The 15,636-nt window shown below is 43.9% G+C and overlaps 1 protein-coding gene across 1 annotated transcript in view; it reads right to left on the bottom strand.

The window, feature by feature from the left end:
• The window catches only part of SACS (sacsin molecular chaperone), a gene marked incomplete in the record, with an annotated part of 98,367 nt that extends 83,352 nt beyond the window's left edge, over window positions 1–15,015 (bottom strand). The window contains 4 exon segments of the mRNA XM_070049158.1: window positions 13,381–13,542; window positions 13,662–13,875; window positions 14,187–14,276; window positions 14,901–15,015.
• Window positions 15,016–15,636: the final 621 nt, after the last annotated feature.

Here is a 15,636-nt window from a genome sequence, read left to right on the forward strand (position 1 = left end):
AAGTGATTAATTTCAGTTCACAATTGATCACACTCATAGGTTAAAGAGTCAAAGGGACCACACAAACAAGACTAGTGTCTGCTAATACTAACTGATAGAATCAAAAAGGGAGAGAACGATCCAACATGGGAAGTGGGATACACAGCAGACTCAGAATGGCAGATGTCCTAAACAGCACTCTGGCCTCAGAATCAGCCCTTAAGGCATTCGGATATGGCTGAAAAGCCCATGAGAGTATGTCAGGCATGGAAAGCCAAGACACCCTGGAAAAAAAAAAAAAAAAAGAAGAAGAAGACCTAAATGAAAGATCTCTGCGAGTGAGATCCCAGTGGAAAGAACAGGGCCATCACAGAAGGAGGTACCTTTCTCTGAAGGGAGGAGAGAACTTCCACTTTGGCTATGACCCTGTCAGAATAAGATCAAAGTCGGCAAACTCAAAAGGCTTCCATAGCCTTGGCAACTCATGACTAGAGCCTAGGGAGATTACTGACGCCATAAACAAGAGTATCAAATTGTTAAGTCAACAACAGGAGTCACTGTACTTACTTCTCATGTGGGATCTGTCCTTAATGTGTTGTCCAGTGTGAAGTAATGCTATAACTAGTACTGAAACAGTATTTTATACTTTGTGTTTCTGTGTGGGTGCAAACTGATGAAATCTTTACTTAATAGATACTAAATCAATCTTCTGTATATAAAGATAATTGAAAATGAATCTTGATGTGAATGGAATGGGAGAGGGAGCAGGAGATGGGAGGGGTATGAGTGGGAGGGAAATTATGGGGGGGGGGGGGCATTGTAATCCATAAACTGTACTTTGGAAATTTATATTTACTAAGTAAAAGTTAAAAAAAAAGAAAGCATTATAAAATAGACACAGGTTTGTACGAATCTTTATGACAGAAGTTGAGATTCAAGCGGACAGCTACACCTGCAGTACTCTTCCCCCAGTCCTCATAGGATGTCTTCCTGGAGTCGCTCTGCTGCTGTGGGAGCCTCAGGGGGACACTCAAGCATCAGTCTCAGGGGAACACTGATCCTCTGTGCTTGTCAACCTCACTGGGCCTCTCCTTCCACTTTGTCGACATCTTTTAAAATACACATTCTTAATCAGTGATATTAATTAGCTATCACCTGATGTGTCTGATGAAATTGCTAAATGGCAAAGAGGCCCCGTGGCAAATTATTAAATTTTTTCCCCATAAAAATGATATATTTCCTTTACAAAAAAATATTTGAATAGTGCCTTCTTACTACATTCATGCTAGTTTTTAGCAGGCTATGATCACTTTGCAGTCTTCCTCCTGAATTACACAGGTCTGGCAGTCACACATCCTTGACCAACGGTACAGATGGAGTAGGTGAACGTGAGAGGACTTGTTCTTGACGAACTCATCCTGGGTCTTAGGGATCACTGTGCCCTTGTCTGATTCCTCCAGAATGCAATCTCTCTCAGTATTCTAATCATTTAGTACAGCTTTTACCATTACATCTAACCCATAATTCAGAATTCCCACAATTAGCATTCCTTTTTGGACACTAGAACACACTAAGTGCCCCTAGGACCTGCCTTAGTCTCCATAATTGTCAGCAATCCTCCACTGCGATTCGGTAATTCCACATGTCAGGGAGATGATGTGTCTGAATAAGAGAAAGTAATATATTGTTCAGAACATTAGTGTCCCAAATTACAGTCCCTGATGAATGACCCTCATTTCTTCATTAGCACTTTGGGGATCTCTGGCTTATTTGTGTACTACCTGTTATTTACTTAATATTTTTCTTTAAAATAATTCTTTGCTTAAATAAAGGGAAAAAAAACTTTCCATCCCTTCCATAAAAAGGAGCCCCATACCATGAGTCACAAACAGTAACTCTAATGATAAGTGAAGGACTCTTATTAAATTCTGATTGGATGCAAATGTCCACCAAAAATACTGAGTCTGTGACCTGCCCTTTATTAAAATGGGAACCAATAAATTTAAGAGGAAATTTACAGTTTTGAATGATTTCATTCAGATAGAAGAAACACTAGGTTAAATTGAGAAATTTGGTAATAAAACCAAAGAAAATCCAAAATAAAGATGAGAGCAGAATTCATGAGAAAGAAAGTAAAGGCACAAGGGAAAGATCAGCAAAAACAAAGTTAATTCTGTTAAAACTTGCTAAAATTGGCAAATTTCTGAAAGAAATATCAGGATGAAAGCAAGTAAGTCATAGACAATGTTGAGAATGAAAACATGGGTGCATTAGAAATTAAGAAGATAAGAGGCAGGCACAAAGCAAGGCAGTTAGGATTCCTGTGTCCTATATGCGAGTGCCTGGGTTTGATTCCCAGCTCCGCTTCTGATCCCAGCTTCTTGCTTATAGGCCCCTGTGAGGCAGCAGTGCTGGCCCAAGTGATCGAGTTCATGCCACCCATGTGGGGAACTTAGACTCTGGGGGTCTGAGGAGTGACTCAGTGGGTGGGAGCTCGCTTGCTGTCTCTCTGTCTTCTGCCTCTCAAATAAATAATCATTTTTAAACCAAAAAAAAAAAAAAGTAAGACAATACTATAAACAACTCTGAGGGAACGAATTTGAATATTTTGAAAATAGGCAAATTCCTGTAAAGTATAAAGTACCAAAAGTCTTCCAAGAAAAAGTCAATCTGGGGCCTGGGCTGTGTTGTGGGTAAAGCTGTCACTTGCAGTGCCAGCATCCTGTATGGGTGCTGGTTTGAGTCCCGGCTGATCCACTTCCCATCCATCTCTCTGGATGGGAAAGCAGTAGAAGATGGCCCAAGTGCTTGGGCCTCTGCATCTGCATGGGAGACCTGGAGGAAGCTCCTGGCTCCTGGCTTCAGACCGGCCCAGCCCCAGCCATTGTGGCCATTTGAGGAATGAACCAGCAAATGGAGGATTCCTCTCTCTCTCTCTTCTCTCTCTCTCTCTCTCTCTCTCTCTCTCTCTCTCTGCCTCTGCCTCTCTGTAACTCTGCCTTTCAAATAAATATAAATAAATCTTTTTTAAAAAAAATAGAATAAGTCAATCCTACTAAATAGTTTCTATCAACTGATATTAGCCTCCTCACAGAAAAAAACATTAAACTAGATACATTTACCAATAAGTTCTATCAAACGCACAATAAACAGATAACTCTAATATCATAAAAATTCTACCAGAGAACATTAAAACAGGCAATAGGTCCATATAATTTTAAGATTACACACAAACCAGATTGCGATAGTGTGAAAAATGAAAATTATTTGCCAATCTCACTCATAATTATACAAGTAAAAATTCAAAGTACATATTAGCATGTTGAATTCAGTAATGTTGAATAAATATTGTATGTTCAAACTGGATCTATCATATGACAAATTCACTATCCCTTCACAACCAAAAAAAAGAGAAAGAAAACAAAAAACTCCCAGTACACAAGTACAGGGGAACTTTATTTGTTTACATGAAAGGCAGAGAAACAGAGAGAAAGACAGGGAGACACAGCCATCCCCCACCCACTGGTTCACGCCCCACATGCCCAGCTGGGGCTGCACCAGACAGAATGCGCTCCAGGTCTTCCAGGTGGGAGCAGGGACTCAGCTTCCTGAGCTATCACAGCTGCTTGGGGTTCACATCAGCAGGAAGCAGGGATGCAGAGCAGGGCCAGGCACTCCCCTACGGATGCAGGCAGCCTAACCTACATCTTAACTGCTACACCAAATGCCCACCCTGATGGGAACTATTTTAAAGGTCAAATGTCATGCTTCACAGTGGGAAGAACACGCTAGTTCTATTTCTTTTAGTGTTTTCTTTAAAAAAATATTTATTTTATTTTACTTGAAAGTCACAGTTACACAGGGCGGGGGCGGGGGAGTGGGGTCTTCCGTCTGCTGATTCACTCCCCAGATGGCCGCAAAGGCTGGAGCTGTGCCAATCCAAAGCCAGGAGCCAGGAGCTTTCTCCAGGTCTCCCATGCAGGTGCAGGGGCCCAAGTCCTTGGGCCATCTTCTACTGCTTTCCCAGGCCATAGCAGAGAGCTGGATAGGAAGCGAACCGGCACCCATATGGGATGCACTGCAAGCGGCAGCTTTACCCGCTATGCCACAGCGTTGGCCCCTCTTTTAGTGTTTTCTTAGAAGTCAAGACCAAAACAAGACAGAAAAGCGGGAATGGAATAAGAAGAGAAAGAAGAAGGGAAACAAAGCTGTCACTGCTCACAGATGTTAAAAATAAAATACAGACAAATCAGCATAATTAATAATAGAGTTTATCAAGCACTTTGATACAAGTACCTACCCACAAGTTTTCTTAAAGGGTATTCTTTAAAAGATGGCAATTCGGCCGGCGCCACAGCTCAATAGGCTAATTCTCCACCTGCGGCGTCGGCACACCGGGTTCTAGTCCCAGTCGGGGCACCAGATTCTGTCCTGGTTGCCCCTCTTCCAGGCCAGCTCTCTGCTGTGGCCAGGGAGTGCAGTGGAGGATGGCCCAAGTGCTTGGGCCCTGCACCCCATGGGAGACCAGGAGAAGCACCTGGCTCCTGCCTTCGGATCAGCATGGCGCGCCGGCCGCAGCGGCGACTGGAGAGTGAACCAACAGCAAAGGAAGACCTTTCTCTCTGTCTCTCTCTCTCACTGTCCACTCTGCCTGTCAAAAAATTTAAAAAAGATGGCAATAAAATGACAATAGCAATAAAAAGTAAAGCATCTTGGAGTAACAAAAGAATCTGTACAAGGATTTATAAATTTTAATGAATAACCAAGAAAGAAGTACTTTTTAAAAATGGAGCTTTGTGCATGATGGCCAAGAAGGCTCATAGCACAGACATGTTATTCGTGTTAAATTGAACTTTTAATTAAAAGCAATCCAATCAAAATTCCAATAATTTTTTAAAATGAAACTTGGTGGGCTGGCATTGTGGCATAGCAGGTAAGGCTACCACCTACAACACCAACATCACATATGGGTGATGGTTCACGTCCCGGCTGCTCCACTTCTAGTCTAGCTCCCTGCTAATGCACGTGGGAAAGCAGCAGAGGAGGATCCAAGTCCCTTGGCCTAAGCACCCATGTGGGAGACTCAGAAGAAGCTCCTGGCTCCTGGCTTCAGTCTGGCCCAGCAATGGCCATTGCAGCCATTTGGGGAGCGAGCCAGCGAATGGAAGACCTCTCTCTCTCTCTCTCTCAAATAAATAAAATAAATCTCAAACAAAATTAAACTTGGTGAACTGCTTCTAAAGGTGTTATGGAAGAATGAAGGGACAAGAATAACCAGACATTCCTTAGGAAAAAGAGTCAGGGGGATGGCTCGCCTTACTAGACTCTCAGCCTTGATTACAAAACTGTGGGGGGGGGGGTGAAATGCTGGTTGCGACACTCAGCCAGACCATGTGGGCATTTGGGAAGTGAACCAGCAGAGAGGTGCTCTCTCTGATCTCTCTCTGATGTCTCTCTGATCTCTCTCTCTCTCTCTCTCTCTCTGCCTCTTAAATTAAAAAAAAAAATGAATATAAGGCTATAACAATTAAGTCAGTACGGCATCCACACAGGGACACAGACAGTAAGAATTTCAGAATCAGATTCATGAATTAGTGGAAAGTGATAAGTGATAAGTGAGCAAGGAAAGCTGCACCATGCTAAAAACACTGCTGGGACAAGTTGCTATCTGCAAGGAAACAAAAACTTATTTGTACCCTACCCTGTGCACAAATATCAATTCCAGGAGATTAAGGATATAAACCTGTAAGCTTTTAGGAAGAAGTGTGGCGTACTACCTTCAGGGCCTCTGTAGAGAAGATGTCCTTAAACAACAAACAAAAACTAAAAAACATAATGGAAAAGACGTAAAATTCAAACTACATTAAAATTAAGAAATTCTGTTCCCTCTGTTCCCCTTAGGCAAGCTATATAAATCAGAACAGGTCTGCCCCACAGATAACTGACAAAGGCTTTGTGTCCAGAGTATAAAAAGAATTCTTGGAAATTAAATAAATAAATAAAAGAAACAACCTCACAGAATAATGAGCAATAGTGTCCAATTTCTACAAATCTTTTTATATGGATCGTATTTCATTTGTACTATAAATGTATCCCTACACTGGATATTATTGAAAATCTGTTCATGACATGGTGCAGAATATATAGTAGCATCTTTGAAATAGTGACTTTAATATCTTTCATTTATTAGCCTAATAGCTGTTGCTTGGAAACCCTGCACTTTGTACTCGAGTACCTGGTTTTCAGTCCTCATTCTGCCTCTGATCCAGGCTTCCTGCTAATCTGCACCTGGGAGGCAGCAGGTAATGGCTCAAGTGCTTGAGTCGCTGCCACCAGCAAGGGAGACTCAGATGGAGGTCCTGGCTCCTGGTTTTGGGCCTGGCCCAGCTCTGACTATTGCAAGCATTTAGTGCGTGAACCATCGGATAGATGATTCCCTCTCTCTCTCTCTCTCTCTCTCTCTCTCTCTCCCACTCCCACTCCCTCTGCCTCCTCATTATCCCTTTGAAATAAAACGAAAATAAGAAATAAAACTTCATTATGAAAATCTAATTGTTACAAAAGTAGCAGTTGATTTTAAAAAATAATAACATGGGACAGCGCCGCGGCTCACTAGGCTAATCCTCCACCTGCAGCGCCAGCACCCCGGGTTCTAGTCCCGATCGGGGCACCGGATTCTCTCCTGGTTGCCCCTCTTCCAGTCCAGCTCTCTACTATGGCCCGGGAGTGCAGTGGAGGATGGCCCAAGTCCTTGGGTCCTGCACCCCGTGGGAGACCAGGAGAAGCACCTGGCTCCTGGCTTTGGATTGGCGGGGTGCACCGGCCACAGCGCACTGGCTGCAGCGGCCATTGGGGTGAACCAACGGAAGGAAGACCTTTCTCTCTGTCTCTCTCTCTCACTGTCCACTCTGCCTGTCAAAAAATAAAAAAAAAATAATAATAACATGAAATAATAGTCAACATAATAACACTTGAGGGGAGGAAAGGCGGAAGGGAGAGGAGGGAGAGGAGAGCAGGCAAGGGGCAGAAGGATGGGTAGAAGGGATCACCTCCTCACTGCATGACCCATTTTACTTGCAATCTATGTCTGAGTGGCACCTATGTCTTCCCTGAACCACTAACCACCCTCCCACTGCTGGCAGGAGCATGTGTCATAAACCTGTGAAACTCCTTCCTTAGTGGTGAGAACCATGAGCTTATTCTTTGGTTGTCCAAAGATCCACATGACGCTGGTAGATACTTCGTAATCTCTGTTAAATTATGCATATGATTTTTGAATTGTAAGACCTGGCATTTGTGCAGTCTTTAACAATTATATACATTGCTTCATGTGACCCTCAAGACAGCTTTACAAGAGAGGTAGACCAGATAGCTTCCTTACTACAGGGTAAGAGATTGAGGCTCAAAGAGGTTAAAGGATGCACCCAGGCTATCAGGGTCTGGAGAAGAAGAAGACCTAGTAAAAAAAAAAAAAATGTCCTTGGGGCCAGTCTACAGGAGTGCCACCATGATGTTGGTGTTTGCAAAATCCACTTCTGCAGTAGAGGGTAGGGAGGGAAAATGCACACACATCGCAGTGCCTCTTGGCACAGGACACCCCTGCAAGGTCACACAGAGGAGGTGACAGCTCCAGCGCCAGATCCAGGCTTTGCTTCAGAGAGAGGTTTTCTACAATAAAGCAGATAGATTCCCGGATAAAGAAAGAAATGAGTAGCACACATCAACATTCTCATTACTACAAGTACTAATCCAAGACCAAAAGTTCAGCCTATAAATCGCTAGACCAAAATGAATGGGCAAAGAAATACTTAAATATAGATTTTTTTTTTTGACAGGTAGAGTGGACAGTGTGTGAGAGAGAGAGAGAGAGAGAGAGAGAGAAAGGTCTTTCTTTTCCGTTGGTTCACCCTCCAATGGCCGCTGTGCCCGGCACACTGCACTGATCCAAAGCCAGGAGCCAGGTGCTTCTCCTGGTCTCCCATGCGGGTGCAGGGCCCAAGCACCTGGGCCATCCTCCACTGCCTTTCTGGGCCACAGCAGAGAGCTGGACTGGAAGAGGAGCAACCAGGACAGAACAGGCGCCCCAACCAGGACTAGAACCCGGGGTGCTGACGCCACAGGCAGAGGATTAGCCTAGTGAGCTGCGGCGCCGGCCCCTTAAATATAGATTTTTAAAACTGCCAATTCATGATTTCACACACATACACACATATACCTTACTTCAATTCAACAGTCATTTCTTAATATGCCATAATTAGGCATTTAAACATGTGGTAGATATGGGGGAATATACATGAAGAATATCTCTGCTTGTACTGAAATACACATTTAGTGCCACTTTGATTTTATTATTTTAAACTACAGGATTGTCCCTTGTTCCTTCCTGATAACACACTTCAGACTGCACAGGACTTCTCTATGTTCATGCCTAATATTTCCTTTGTATACACACCCTCATCTGATAACGCATCCATTTTTGAGTGCTCCAATATATCACACATTTACTTTTGTAACTCTTGATAATAACATTGCATGGAAGATAAAAGCCTTCTTTATGACTCTTAATGCAATTAAGCAGCAGTCTAATGCAGTTTTTAGAAAATAAGAAACGAGAACATTCAAGCTCTCCCTACTAATGACTTGAAGACATTTCCTCAATAACCCAATCAAAATAATCATGATATGATTGGTCTGATATTTATTTAACTGCTTTCATGATAATTTTGTCTTTATGTAATTCATTAACACAGCCAAGGAAATTAGTATATCTTAAATAACTGTATATAGTTAAAATTGTTATTGATAATAAAAGTAAAATGCAGCATAATAAGATTACCTTGGAGAAGCCTGGAATTTAGATTAGTTTACATGATTTCATAGTCATTACTTCAGCCCCTGAATAGCCTGGTGATTTGGTTAGGAATTGTTAGTCCCGCTTCATAGACAAGCTGGTACCCGGAAGACTCAAACAACAGCCCACCAGAGGCTGTCCTGACTCTCAACCCTTAATTCGTTCCCAACAACCAAATGCCTGCCATGGGCACTGCTGGCCCCACACCCACAGGCTCAGCATCCACAGATCCAGCTGTGGACTGAACATATATTGCATCTGTACTAAAAGATGTGTACACACTCTTCTTTCTTGTCATCATTCACTAAACAGCACAGGGTAGCCGCTATTACATAGCACATACATTCCACTAGGTATTATGAGTCATCTAGAGATGATCTGACGTATACAGAAGGATGTAAATAGGTTCTTTGCAAATTCTACTAAAAGACTTGAGCACCCTCAGGGTTTCTTATCTGAGGGAGTTCTGGAAGCAATCTTCCACAGATACTGGGGATGACAGATCAGACATTCAAATATTATTTCCTCTGCTCTCTCTCCTGCAGGAGGGGGAAGGAAGCTGCTTTCACCCTGCCACATGGGGCGCAGTGAGACAAGACAGAGCCAGCCGGTGTTTTCTACCACTGTGACTTGAGGGTCACGAAGTACCTCCATACCCAGCTTACCTCCTCTGTAAAGCCAGCTGGGGAGCTGGTGCTGTGGCACAGTGGATAAACCCACCGTCTGCAGCACTGGCATCCCATATGGACCCAGTTCAAGTCCCAGTAGCTCCACTTCCAATCCAGCTCTCTGCTATGGCCTGGAAAAGCAGTAGAAGATGGCCCAAGTGCTTGGGCCCCGGCACCCATGCGGGAGACCTGAAAGAAGCCCCTGGTTCCTGGCTTCGGATCGGCACAGCTCGGGCCATTGCAGCCAATTAGGGAGTGAACCAGCAGAAGGAAGACCCCCCCCCCACCCCGCCTCTCCTTCTCTCTCTGTGTAACTCTTTCAAATAAATAAATAAATCTAAAAAAAAAAAAAGCCTGCTAGGTTGCTCTCACCATGAACAGCAGCAAGGTAAAGACCAACTTGAACTTTGTCTGAAAGTACTTAGGAAAATGCAGACAAGTTTTGCAGATATTGGAGTGTTACATTGTATAACATTGTATAACACCTGACGTGACATGGAATGCGCTTGTGATGAACTCTCTGAAGGCCGACCCCTGACCCCCTCTCATGCATCAGGGGCCAGCAGGATCCATGCTCCAGTGATCGCTGTGAGGGAACGGGCTTGGACACCCAACCTCAACAGCTGGGGAATCATCACTTGGGGCTGACACCTGCAGCTGCTACTCATGGCTCACAGAAGCTCGCTGTGTGCACTCAATGACCTCATTGCTTTCCCAGCAAAAATATCCAACTTTGGCAACCTGGGCTTGCCCACGGGCCAAGGATTTGGCACCAAAAATGGTCTCATTTAAGGAGTGGGAGGACAAACACGCGAGCACCACTTCTCACGGATGTGAGGCTTTGGAACAGAAACAGCCAGGAGACTCCATGCTTCACTCACGACCAGGGTACAAATAACTGGCAATGTTCCCTTCACTCAAAGCCGCCCTGTGGCAGAGGTGGACAGGGAGGCACATGTGCGAAGATGAAGAAGCTCCTAAGGTGAGACAAAGCGAACTTCGGCAGAAAGGAGGAGGACCAAGCAAACTTCGGGGGAACTAGCACACGAACACCAGGCTGTCACCCAAGGAAATGACAAGAAAGGCCTTTGCCATGGGCATGGGATGAAAAGCTAATCAGGAACCACCCTAAGACATCACCTTCGTCAACGTGACATCTGTTCTGTTTGTTGAAGGGTGCTTGTTAAATTTCAAACCGTAGCCTTTCTGCATGGACTTTGGTGAAACCCCCTCCTCCAGGGGCCGGGTGGGGAGGAGGGAGGCCAGCCTGGAAGACCGCCTCTCTTTCCTGGTGCTGCAGAGCTCACAGGCACACTTTCTGAAACTCCACCCACCAGAATAGGCTTAGACTATCTAAGCCATTTACACCAAAGGCCAGATGCAGAATGGCCTTGGCCATCTCCCGAGAACAGGGCACCCATTCATGGAAAAATGGGAATGGAAAAATCCAGCTTACTTCACATTAGGTATGACCACACAAATCAAATCAGAGGAGGCTAACACCACTGGGACATGGTGAGAACTTGCCCTCCAATGCCCCTACCAGAACAAGGAGCCCAAGAGAGACTCAAGGCCCCCAGAAGGCCTGGAATGACTGGATCCACCCTGTCCTCCATTATGTCAACAGAAAACATGAGTCAGCAAACACCCAACTGGTTTAAAGTGGAAGTTTTGCAAAAAATTCTTCAGGAATTCAGCCTATACATCGCTAGACCAAAACGCGAGACAGCAAGTGCCGCGGACGTCATTCATGGCAGAGCTGTGCTGGCAAATTGTGCGGTAGAAAGGGCTGTGGTCATCATCACCATGGCTTGATCTCACTATACAGCCCTGTACTTGGATATTTACCCACAATGCACTTCAGAGACGGTCAATGGTGAAGCTAAGAGTGAGTGTTCCTTACCTTGTGTGTGTGCGTAAGAAAGATTTCCACGTGAACTGTGTAGCAGACTAGATCCTCTGTCTCAGATTTAATAAGAAAAATATAGAAATGATCCCCTAGTGTTTCAGATCCCTCTGTGTTGTACAAATCTCTGCTCAAAGTTACTCAAGCACATCAGAGTCTCCTTTTACTCTCCCACTCAACCAGATTCAGGGCCATGGAGACAGAGAGTACACAATAAAGAGTGAAAAACACCACTCTGGCTAATTTCCAGGTAATGAAACTACTCATGCACTTTTGTAGCTTATTTTGTATTGAAATGATCTAGGTTCAGATGTCAGTCTACAGAGCTAAATATGCGTGGCACGGGTTGTAGGGACTGGCTCCTGGGAGACTTGGGTTAGCCTTTTAAAGCTTAATCTAGGGGCCGGCCTCGTGGTGCAGCAGGTCAAGCTATCACACACCAGCAACCTATAGAGGAGGGCTGATTTAAATCATCCAGCTCCCTGCTAATGCACTGGGAGAGCAGCAGAGCATGGCCCAAGTACCAGTGCCTGCCACCCAATGTAGGAGATGTTATAGAGTTCAAGGCTCCTGGCTTTGGCTTGGCCTAGCCCTGGCCATTGCAGCCATCTGGAGAATGAACCAGTAATTGGGAGATCTCTCCATCTCTATATATAACTCTGTCATTAAATAAATAAATCATAAGAAATAAGAAGAAGAAGGAATAAACTGAGGTTAAGTATCAGAAATAGAATGATACAGGTCCAGGTTTCAAACAGTGTCTAACTGGCTCCAAGTAAATGCCTTTAAAATACTTCTTTTACTTCTTTTTTTTTTTTCCTCATTGTTAGCAGGGTCTCAGAGGCAAATGAAGGTAAGTTGAAAACATTATAAATTCTTCAGGATCAGGATGTTTTCTTAGAATAGGCACTTCTCACAAACATTTAATAAAAATATCAATAAATAAAACTAGTAGGACCTTTGGCATAACTTGTGGAGAACTGACAAAGATTGGTTGTAATCTGTTATGTGTTCAGTTTGAAGACCAAACAAAGTTACTATTCTTAGCTCAAAATAACTATTATAACTATTATTTAATTCATCAATTCAGATTCTTTTTTATAGTGTTGCCAGATTTAGTAAGAATTATGAACACACATAAATATGCCTGGTTAAGCTTGTATTTCAGATATACAATGGATAATTTTCTAGTATGTATATGTCTTATGCTCTATTTCTGATATTTTTCTTATAATCCTCAGGATTTTTTTGATGGTCAAATTTATCTCTTCATTAAAACAAAGAAAAAGGCTAAACCTCAATTATATAAAAATGTGAAAAAATTACAGGTAACTATAAAATTCAGACCCATCCTCCTTAATCGCATGAAGTACTTGATGAAACATGGAGTCTATGAGACATAAATGATCGCCCACAGTGATCTTAGAGGGCCTGTGACTTCGTTTAGCAGACTGCAGCTTCAGAACCCATGAAAGGCTGTGCAGGCTGCACGGTCCTTAGTTCTGGCCCAGATGGCAGATTCATGGTCTGATCTCGATCTGAATGTTGAAAACACTGTCTAGACGTCACGTTGACATACGTGCACCTCAGATCTCTCCTCACACACTGCAAACCCCCACCACGTCTTGGCTTCACATTGCCATGGACTCTGAGTGCCCTGAAGGGTCCTGGGGTAAGGAACAGAGCTCCCAGGTGCAGTCTGAGAACTCACAGAGATCAGTCAGACATGCAAACCCGGATACCATCCAGGTGAGCTCTCTTCCCACAAAAAGAGTCAGGGTTCTGCCCTTCCTGAGTCTTGCATGTTGTAATCTGCAGAATGGGACTGCCTACCTCATAAGGCTACCGTGAGGGTCAAGAGACAACATAGGTGAAAGATTGTGAGTTGATCAAATAATTGTTTTAAACTGAAGACGTCCCCCAAGGGAGTGACCTGAATCACATACCCAGGACTACAAGGATTCTCTGCTCCATACCTCGGATCTGAGACATGAGAGGCCAGGACTTTCTCATTAGCACAAAGAGAAGCCACAGCAGAGCCAGAGCCACACTCCTTGGTCCCCAGTCCAGTGCTTTTTGTAACTTCACTATGTTCTCCTTAGGCAGAGGCACAGCGGCTCCATCCTGGACAGTGAAATCTGGCACAATTTGCGAAGTACAGAGTTTAAGGAAAGCAATGATGTCAAGGAGAAAAGAAGATAACATATAAAACAGAAATGAAAATAGCAATAGGATGGGCAATACGAACAGCACATACCACTCAGGCTGCCTGAGAGCAGAATAGCAACAGGAACCGTTCTGTTGTCCCATCTGGCACCCTCGCCATCAATCACACTTGCGGTCCTCACTCGGGCTCATAGCATTGGTGGTCAACATCCTCATCACTGCTGCTAGCATAGGACAGCCAGGAGATTCAGGAAGAGTTACACAAAGGGAATTGGCCTTGCCTTCCATTCACCAACAGAATACACCTATAGCAACATGGAAATGTCAGCCTTGCTTCTACAGGTGAGTGGTGCTAAGCCCATAGCAAGAATCATCTATTTTCATACTGATCAGAGTTGATGAAGATATACTCAACCAAAAGTTCATTTGCAATTTTACCCACTTGGGGAACAAATAATATATAATAGTAGTGGATGATACAATGAATAATGCACTACTAAACCACTATGCCTGCTTCACCATGGATGGATGGACAGGCAGATGGGTGAGCTGAATGAGAAAATGAAAGCACACTTACTAAATAGCTACACTGTGCCAAGAACTTCACAGGCATTACCTGGCTGCACCCCTATCACAATCCTGCCAGTGATGAGCACCATCCTCTCCGACAGGCAAAGGGACAGCAAGTGAAGCAAACTGTCAGTGGCTGCAGAGACAAAATTTGAACTCAAGACCCCAGAGGGGAAACCCCACATAAAAGAACAATATGTGACATGCTTCTAAGATAAACTACCCTTAGTCTCAAAAAGCCACCACCAGGCTTTTCTTCCTACCATGTGAAAAATAGAAAATGCCCTACTCATCATGGAAAAGTTCTTGCCGTCTGAGCAAGGGAAAAGGAAAATACGGGAATACAGGAGATCTGCTTGGTTTGTTTTTGATGGAAACTGAAGGAGTCTTGAAGATGAAGAGAGGAAAGAAGGGGAAAACTGGTCAGCCAAACAACTAAGGCAGATAAAGAAAGGACAAAGAGGGCAGCCAAGGAGTGGGAAAGAGGACTGGGCATCATCCATAAGTGATGCAGAATGCAGGCGAGGAAGCTGGACAGTCATAAGTAAAACCTCGGGGTCACCAGAACCAAGCAGTCACCTAGCAGGTGTCTGGCCTTCAATGGGGACCTTCAAAACAATGCAGGAAATTTACTTCTCATGTGGCAAATCAAATGGGATTAAGTGTCAATTACTTGGAACTGCATTGGTGGAGATTTAAAAAGGTCCCTTCCCATATAACATCAGGGTTAGCTTGTACTGGGAAAACACATGGAACCCACCTGCATTCTGCCTTTCACACAGAACAGACTTTTACTCGTCTTCAGAGAGAGAATAAAATTAGAGTCCAAATAAATGATTATGTTAGGAACAAATCCAACACTCTTCTATAAGATATCACCCTTGCCAAAAGAAAGGAAGACAGACAGAACGTAGGAAGGAAGGGGGGAAGGAGGGAGAGGTTGTTACTAAAATTGGAAAACTCTTTCTAAGAATCTAATGATTACTTATTAGAATAACATTAAACAAATAAAACATTTTTAACTGAAAGTAGGATTTTCGGGTATTATTATATAACTACAATGTATGGGATCCTTTATGGACAGGCTGTTTAAAATGAGGACAATCCCAGCAAATTAAATAAGCTACTTTGAGAATCCCACTTTAGTATTCAGCAAGACCCTAGTACCACTGCAATAGACCCATTGTGACCACACACTGCAACCCAGGGTGGGAATTAAAATGACAAAGCCGTCTGGACTGAGCATCTTGCCCAGGGTAGAGCTCCCGCGCTCGCTCCCCCCCCCCCCCCACTCTCTAGTAACGGTGCAGCTGGCGCCTCACCCACAAATCCGCAGGCAGCCAGCCTGAACCGTACATTGGTAAAAGAACTCATTACTCACAGCTGTACAGCACGCTAACCAAGATCCCCCATCCTCTAGCGAAGGCCAGTTACCTCCAGGAAAGCGACTCCGTCCGCTTCTGCAAACAACTGCAGTGACCGACCGACCTGGTTTC

Source organism: Oryctolagus cuniculus, chromosome 9 (assembly GCF_964237555.1).
Source record: "Oryctolagus cuniculus chromosome 9, mOryCun1.1, whole genome shotgun sequence".
Taxonomy (NCBI): Eukaryota; Metazoa; Chordata; class Mammalia; order Lagomorpha; family Leporidae; genus Oryctolagus; species Oryctolagus cuniculus.